This window comes from Diabrotica virgifera, chromosome 1 (genome assembly GCF_917563875.1).
Source record: "Diabrotica virgifera virgifera chromosome 1, PGI_DIABVI_V3a".
Classification (NCBI taxonomy): Eukaryota; Metazoa; Arthropoda; class Insecta; order Coleoptera; family Chrysomelidae; genus Diabrotica; species Diabrotica virgifera.
Window position 1 is genome coordinate 235,014,958 of NC_065443.1, and position 9,166 is coordinate 235,024,123.

Genomic DNA, 9,166 nt, shown 5'->3' on the forward strand with positions numbered 1-9,166 from the left:
TAAAATAAAGGAAATACCCTACTCCAAGAATTATCACCGAATCTCGCAATTAAAACTTACAAAGACAAAATGAGAACTACAGTTGGCAACGTCGCTTTCTCTTCGTTATTCTGCAGGCGCCACACGAATCAATAAATCCCAACACTGAAACAATGTACTCTGAAAAAAATAAAAGCGTAACTAATAGCGGTACGAGGAAACACTTCCTGCAAAAACGTTTATTGATTGAGATATTAACAAATAGTTGTTTTGTATTTATAAAGAAATTTTTTTAATACATAATGAATTAATAAGTGTAATTATTGGTTTTAATAAAACCTCATGTCAAGGCATGTAAAAAAATAACACGCATAACGAGGTTCAGTATAATAAAAAAACGGATTGAGATTGCCAGTTGATCAAAACAACTTAGATATAAAAAAGATGAAAAAATTAATGCGTGTAATACACGCATAATACACAGTTTATCCTACGCATAATTATTAAAACTAAACTCTTTCTATTGAGTCTGCTAGAAAGAAATAAAAATTTTAACAGTAAAATCGTCATTACCATCTTCCTCTTCTCTGAGTACCATGCCCAAATTTTAGGCGTGGGTATCTTCCACAATTTTATGATAATAATTTGCCGATATTGTTCTCGATCTTGCACGGCATGTAACAATTCGACCCCTGCAAAGAATAATGTAACCAGCATTTACGATATTCTTCAGAAATTATAAAAAAAGATCCCACTTTCTGTTATTTCTTTTTTTATATGAATATTACATTTTTCAGTGTAAGAAGTAAGTAAATATACAAATTTAATGTTGAACTCCTCTTTTAGAATAACGTCTACTTTTTTTATTAGAGGATAGGTTTTTGAACTTTGGCAGTTACAGTTTTTGATATAGGTAAATATAAAGTTCTTCGGATAATCTTGTAACTGCACTTACGATGTTCTTATCTGATACACGTGTAGTATCTACCTGCACAAAATTATCGGAACAGCGCGGCGAATAAGATTGTAACAATAGTTACGCGGCGAATAAAGTTATAACAACTCTAGCTACTCTGTTATATTCAATTACTCCATTCGGAGCCTTTCTTATAAATGGAGTTACAACCACACCGATCATATTGGCAGATAGAGCATAAAAAGTTGTACAAGAAAAACACTGTAACTGAAAATCGCCAAAAATGTTAATTACAACTTTATTTTATGCAGGGGACGAATTCATCTGCTCATAAGCCTGTCCATTGACGAAGGCGGAGCCATGAAGATTTAATCCTACCATACTCCCTTTATCCCTCAATCTTTTCGTTGAGATTTAACTGCAATATCCAGTATCCACTATCTCTCATTATATGCCCCAGATGTTCAAGTTATCTCTTTTTTACCATCTTTGTAAAGTTACCTTCGCCTTGACCTATTCTGTTTAAGACTTCTATGTTTGAATTGAGTTGAACCCATGATATTTGGAGCATTCTACGGTATTGTTACATCTTGAAGGCTTCTAATTCGTTCATCATATCAACCTTCATGATCCAGGTTTCACATCCATACAGTAATACAAGATACACGTAACATTTTAGCAACTTGATTCTTAGCTGTAAGTTCAGCTGAGAATTGCATAGTATAGATCTAAGTTTCATAACTGGTCCTATTGCAATTTCTATATTTCTTCATCAGGATTAATTTAGTGTCTCGTTTATACAACATCCTAACTTTTATAGTCGGCTCATTGTTGAGAATTAGTTGCATAGAGCCAACGTCTTGCTTACTAACCACAAGTCTCTGATGCTTTGATGCCAAGTCCGTTATTGGGGGATTCTCTAGTGACTCGATCTATAATGAATTGAAAATCTTAAATACTTTCAGCCATGATCGCTGTCACTTGTATATCTTATGTTTTTAATAGTTTATCTCCCAATTCGAACTCCACATTGCCCTTCCAAGGACAATTTAAATATTATTTCCTAGTACAAATTAAATAAACTTGGAGATAACACGCAACCTTGTCTGACACCTCTTTGAAAATTGTGTCCGTTTCTTTGCAGTCTACCAGAATATGTAGAAGATTCTTGATTCCAATATAGATGTTGTAAAAGTCTCAGATAATGTGTTGTAATAGGGTCATTATAATATTACACATCATTTTCAGCGAAATTATGGTTTACCAGTAATCTATTTTGTTTGAAAATTGTGGCATGTATTTTATTAGATATGTACACATCTACCGTAGCGCCAAATAATAAAATCAACTCGGTTCAGTTCAGGTTATGTTGCCGACCAGTAAATTATTTTTTGGCAGCAACTCATTATTTTGAATAAAAATTGTTTTTATTTGCGTATAGATTGTAACGAAGTAATAAGAGATATTGGCTTTTGGTTGAGGGAGTTAATAGTGATAGTTTTTACTAAAAATTCAAGCTGTTGTTTTCATCTAGATTGGAAGCTACCAAAACATTAGTGCAATATAGATATACCGCAGATTAGGCTTTTTAAACTAACATAATTACCTACGTGGTTCTTCCCACTAAACATCTATAAATTATTACAATTTTTTTGATTCCTTAAGCAGCTGCTCTACTAGTAAATTCGTAGTGTCAAGATAGTATAAAATCGTTACTTCTTTGAACGTAGTATTCTTTATATAATAGCTTCGTTAGAAATAGTACAAAATGGTATCTTTGAAAAATAAATCTAGAAATAATAGTGTACTTATATAGAATAAAAAAGAATTAAGGAGTTAACTGAGGTACCAGAACATAGAACGTTGAAAGTATGTAATCAGATAATTTTTGTACTTCGACGTCACATAGTACGAAAAGCATTTGTTTTACTATACTCAGTTTCGACAAAAATTATTGATACTACTCGAGGAATTCAACTGAGTGTTTTAAATCTCTATATATAAGTTAAATGATTTTAGAGAAGAACCAGGTAATGTTATTATGTTAAAACAGAAAAATACATTTTTTTTAATTTTTTTTAATATTTACAATGTGTCCTGAACTAAGAACAATAGGTCAATTATTTGACTGAAAATGGAAAATCTGACCTGTAGAGGGAGGTCCATTGATCACTCTCTTTACCTTTACATAAATTAAATTAAAACAAGTTAAGACACGTCTAATTAGTATAGGTTATTCGAATCTTCTTGCTAGTCCAACTATTTTCAATCCCATCAATCGTCAAACATCATTATGATCGTCAGTGAGGTTGCTAGCTAACTCGTCTGAATGTGATTCATCGTCAGATAATATTTTTTGTAATATAATGTTATTACTGTTTTTATGGATGTAAACCATGAGGTCTTGCTCTATAACATAATTTGGCACATACGAAGATGTATTTCTACATTTGTATGACTGGCTGTCGCCTACAGTTAGATAAGATAGGTCCACACTGGTTTTAATATTGCTTTATATTATCATAGTTTATTTTCAAGAGATAGTTGAGATTTACGACCGATGATCAAGATTTTATTCCTAGTTGTTTTCTTTTTGTGAAAATGTGATTTTGGCAAGTTAATCTCTTATCAAGGTGGATTTCTAGGTACTTGGCTTGACAGTATTGGCTTGTGAGAACTGTGTTTCGTTCAGAGTGTTACTGTTGGACATGCTTGTTTTTTCATAGTGAAAGTTACATGGATGGATTTACTCTCATTCGCCATTATCTTCCATTTTTAGCCATCTTTGGATATTTTTAAGGTCTTTTTGAATGCTTATAGACGCTGTGATTGGATCATGGTGAGGGACTACTACAGCGATGTCATCAGCAAAAGTTGCACACATTGTTCTATTACTGTCAGTAGCTTAGCAGTATAAAGCAAGTACGAAATTGGTCCCATGACACTTCTTTATGGAACTCCGGCTTTTATTGGTCTTAGGCTTGTGTATTCATTATCGGGCTTGACAAAGAATTGTCGGTTAAAAATATAGCTTTTTAGGATTTGGTAGAAAGGATGTGGTTTTAGCTTAAATAGGAGACCAGCATGCCGTACCTTTTCGAAGCCTGACCAATGTCCAGGAATGCAGCAGAACAATACCATTTATATTTACATCACTTCTGATTTGTTTTACTGGTCTATGTACTTGTTATATTGTTCCATGCTGTGTTCTGAACCCGTACTGGTGTTGAGGTATTAGTTTTCTTTCTTCTATGATTGGTATAATTACTTAAGGAGAAGTTTTTCCAAGACTTTTTATAAAACAGGTAGCAGTCTTATTGGTCTGTATGAAGTCACCTGAATTTTATTTTTCCTTGGCTTAGGTACCTATGAAAATAATTTGAGCAATTTTCCATTCTTCTGGGTAGTACTCTAACCTAAATATTGGATTAAATATTTGCGTAATTATTTTTAGACCTTTCCATATTAGTTATTGCAGTACTTTTCCTTTGATCAGGTCATACTCTGGAGCTTTTTTAGATTAATTTCACACTACAGACAATATTTATAACTTCTTAAGTGGTGATTTTTTTTTAATAATAGGAAAATAAAATATTTTCCACTGTGTTGTCTACTCTAGTATTATTTTCGTCTACATTCACAGATCATCTCTTTAACTAATCAGAAGACATACAATATTCTAAGTCTTTCTTTCTATGGTTTCATCGTCCATCTGAAAGGAACATCAGTATTTTTATTACTATTACAATTTATTCACAGTATTATTAATTAATATCAATTTTACCAAATCGTGTGGACTAGATTCTCATTAGCACATTCAGAAAAAATCATTTATACTTGTGGGCCTAAATGTGAGCAACATTCTTTTAAAACTTTTGTCGGTTTGTGAGATTTGGGATAAAAATTTGTGTTTTTCTTCAATTAGGGTGCTTTATGCAATACTTATCCGTTATCAATAAGATATATAAGTACATTTTTCCAGTGGCTTAACACGAAGCATTCAGACTATAGGGTGAAACAGAAATCAGATATCTTGTTATAATATTGTTTATTCAATATTTTCCATAAACTCAGTGTGCCCCATATAATTTAAGAAAATTTACAAATTTATGGCGACATCTGTATGCAATATTTTATGACACACTCTGTAATTCCAACCATTTATATTATGGCTTATGACAAAGTCCATTATAAGTCATAACTGATATATTTTTATATATTTCTAATATGTTTGAGATTATAAAAACTGATATCACTGACTTAGTTCTTTGTGTGGATAGCGCCGACATTGGCCGAGCTTTCGACCACTTTTGTAGAGTCATCTTCAGTGTTTGGCCTTCACCACAAGAATAATCTGTAGATAACCCCACAAATAGAACTGAACTATGTTTGGCTGTGGTATTTATTACAAATGTAGAAAAAAAGTGAATCTGTGGTATATCCAAATGCCGTAGGCGTATATATGCAGCAACATGGCGCTCTGAACAACTGGCCGGGCAAAATGACATCCGCACACGCTCGGTCTTCGCAGTATATCACTATTTAAATCGATTCGAATGCTAATAATCAGTACTGTGTAGATAATCAATAATCAAAAACACCGAACAATGATTTACCAACGATGGAAACGACTTAGACAAAAATAGTGGAAAATGCATTGAAAATAATTTAAGTTAGGTTAATTTTAATGAAAAATTCCTTTTTTAGTTTTAATAACGAATCTACAATGTGCGCTTATGTTATTTGTATCTAATTATTAACCTATCTACTGCTTAATGTATTTTAAGGTAACAATATTACAATCAATAAAGTCGTTACAAGAAATTTGGTTATGTATTACATAAAGTTGTAAACATATACAAAATAAAAACCCTAACAACTATTATGTTGGAACAACCAAGCAAAGTTTTGCGAATAACATAAAGTTCTGAAAGAAAACTAAAAGAGTCATTAATATTGAGCTCAGCGAGGTGCTATTCTTCAAGGTATGAAATTCTATCAACAAGGGATCTACCTCTTTTATGGAATAATCCCTTGTTTATTGAAATACACATTTCAATAGTACCCAGCTGAGCTGAATATTCATGACTCTCTTAGTTTGCTTGCAGAACTATACCAATTTAAGTATATATTTTATGCATATTTCTATTTAATTAACCGTTTGATAATTGAAAAATTCTGACAACTAAATATTGGAACAAGAGGTTTTTAACAAATTAAAATAAAATTAATAAGGCGTAACCCTTAGCTTGAATAGTAAGCCTGATCTATATTAGATATTGTGTCAACTAGGCCTTCACATAATTCAGGGTTGAAACTATCCCTTATTTGATGCAACGTAGTATCAAATGCAATTTTTAGAACGTAGTATCAAAGTACGCTGAGGGTTATTTCTTAGGCGTTGTTTCATTGTGTACTTAAGAAGCGGGCTGTTAGAAGGATGTGACAAAACTTTAATGTTATGTTCTCCGATCCATGTTTTAGTAGATTTATCCATAAGGCATGAGGTTGCAACCTGTTGAAGCTGGATGAATAGCTTTACCGCACTTGGTAAAATCCAATGTTCAAGGGTATCTTGATATTTGGCTGCGCTTACTATGCCTATAATAAACTGTAAAGTTCACAATCCTTTTACCGACATACAACCTCACACCATGATTTCCTGTGAAAATTCCTGAAAATTCATGAATACAGTCCTTTTGAGACAATTCTTATGGAATGCTTCTGTTTTTCTCGAATCACACGCTTTCGGTAATCTCCCACATAATATACATCAAATTTGCTTTCTTCGCTATGAATAACTTATGTTTGGTTCGTTAAAGGTGTGATTGAGCCTAAATGTAGCGATTCCTTTTTTGAGTTTCCGTCAAAAATTGTTTTTCTTTTACCTACCCAAATAAATCAAAAAATAGAAATTTATGTCGCAAAGAAGAAACTATCAAACATACCTTATAAAAACTAAGATCATTTTTTTGGATATCTTTGCGACAGCATTCTCGGGAAACATCCATTCCAGTTTCTCTATTCCACTTATGAGTTAATTGCCATAGTGTATTTCTTCTTCCCGACTTACATATTCTAATCAAAAATATCTTAGTCATTTAAAAAATAGCTTTTGGGCGGTCTAGGCGTTTGCCTCGAACATCAAACTGATAGTTACTTAATGTTAAACACAGTATTTGTTGCTACAGTCAATTCACTGAATATCTCACGCATCCTTTTCCCATTACGGTAGTGATGAATAATAATTTCTCGCACTTTTGCATCACTGATGGTTGTTGATTATTCATACTCAAATGACGCATGACAACTATTATTGTTGACAAAGCACTACCTACTCGTATCTTTAATTTCAAAGCCTTCTATGCATCAGGCTGATAACTTATGAAACGTGAGGAAAAGCAAAAAATGTTCCAATATATAGGTCTCAGTAGTTTTCGATTGTCAAACTATTAATAATCAACAGAAAATTTATAATAAATGGTAAAAATAATTCAATACATCATAAAATTTGTTGTTAATTTCAGTTTAGTTTAAAAACATTAAAATAAACGAATTTTGATAAATTGGCATATTGATATTGTATATAATTTTATATAGGTAATAAATTTTATCATTTATTGCAATAGATTAATAGCTTTGTCATGAGTAGGTATACTGTAATTTTGCTACCACCAAAAAAAAACAAAAGAAACAAGAACTGAAATGCAAAATTGCTAAAATCAACTTACAGCTGCGGAAACAAAATTTATCAAAACACATGACACCTTGATAGTAAACGATACATATAACAATTAAATTAAAAAGAGAACTTGAAATATATGTATATAAATATGATGTCGTAAAAAAACAAATATTGTAATCTACTGTAACTGTTTACAATATCTCAACTACTGAATTTCTGACAACACCTAATATAAAGAAAATATGTTAAAATGCAAATGATTTAAAAAAAAATAATATTTCTTAAAATGGTTATCGAAATATTTCAAGCAAAAATTATTTTTGTAGTATTTAGATAGTCATTAATATTCTTGCATTTAAATTTTTTGGTTCCTTTTGATAACAGATTTCCTCAAGAAATTATTTAAGTTCTAAATATTTTTTATTTATTTGGTAGAATAATACTGCTAAAAGAGGATTACCTTTTTTCTACAATATTATATAACCAAATTTCTTGTGTTATCACTGTCCCATCATTCTTTGCTAAGACACGTTTATTTTTGGAAGCCGTTAATAACCGGTTGTACTGAAGCCAATTGGCTTATTGTACTTCTTCCATTCGAGTAAGAGTCTGGCTCATGTTTTAGTGTTAACGACTACTAACCGGGACTGACGGCTTTACGTGCCCTCCGAATCACGGTGGCAGCTCAGTTAAATCAGAAATTAAACAAATTTCTGGTATATATACCGGGATCGAACCCGGGTCGTCCGGCTTGGTAAGCCAGTACCCAGCCATTGAGCTATAGCCACCACCTATGATACATTTAAATACTTTCTAATTTTATGAAAAAAGCGATAATGATAACTATTAATCCAGGATAGTGTACAATATATATAAGTCAAAAGTTATCAAATAAATTTCCTTTACCAGCTTTAGTTATAACATAAGAAGAATAATAGATCTTAACTTTATCTTACTGATTTAGACACATTTTGTGCTTTTTGCAATTAAACATGAGAAGTTCGTTAAAATAATATTTTATGAGTTTAATTTTAACGCTATGTATCCTGGACTGATAGATAGCTGAACATTCAATAAAAACTGTTTTGAGAAGATATTATAACAGTAAAACATTATACAAAATGTTACAAATTTTTCACAAAGTGTTATTCTGCAACTATTCTAGATTTTTAACAAGGAAATATAAATGGGATAAGTAATAAATACGTTTTTAATACCTTAACGCAATCATATTATTCATCTTTTCTTCAGATCTCAAGAAATCCAAATTAGTTGTGACAGTCGAACGAACCATAAGTTTTAGGTTTATACTGCTACGACAGAAGCTTTCTTCTACGACAATTGATTTTCCTCGATTCTACTAACCTTTCTTGTCTAAAATGATGGTACAGTGTTCAGAATTGTCGTTTTTTTTAGCTTGTTTTTACCTTTCTTCTTAATAAACACCGTTTTTCTTTTGTTGTCTGATAAGTAACCTCTTTTAAAATAAAAAACATATTTTTCCAGAAACCCTGCTTATACTTTCAGAATGACACGATTCTGGAAACTCTGCAAAATAGACGTTTGTTTCAATTGTCAATTGTCAA

General features: G+C 31.6%; 1 protein-coding gene across 2 annotated transcripts in view; it reads right to left on the reverse strand.

Moving 5' to 3' along the window:
- The window catches only part of LOC114333230 (elongation of very long chain fatty acids protein), a 170,711-nt gene extending 163,041 nt beyond the window's left edge, over positions 1 to 7,670 (reverse strand). Inside the window, exons 1-2 of one of the 2 annotated variants that reach the window (XM_028283100.2) lie at positions 7,627 to 7,670; positions 61 to 159 (exon numbers count right to left, since the gene is read on the reverse strand). The gene's annotated coding sequence lies outside the window, so the exon portion shown is untranslated. The remainder of the gene's footprint in view (positions 1 to 60; positions 160 to 7,626) is intronic. The other variant, XM_050647888.1, reaches the window with a different exon arrangement.
- Between the last annotated feature and the right edge of the window lie 1,496 nt (positions 7,671 to 9,166).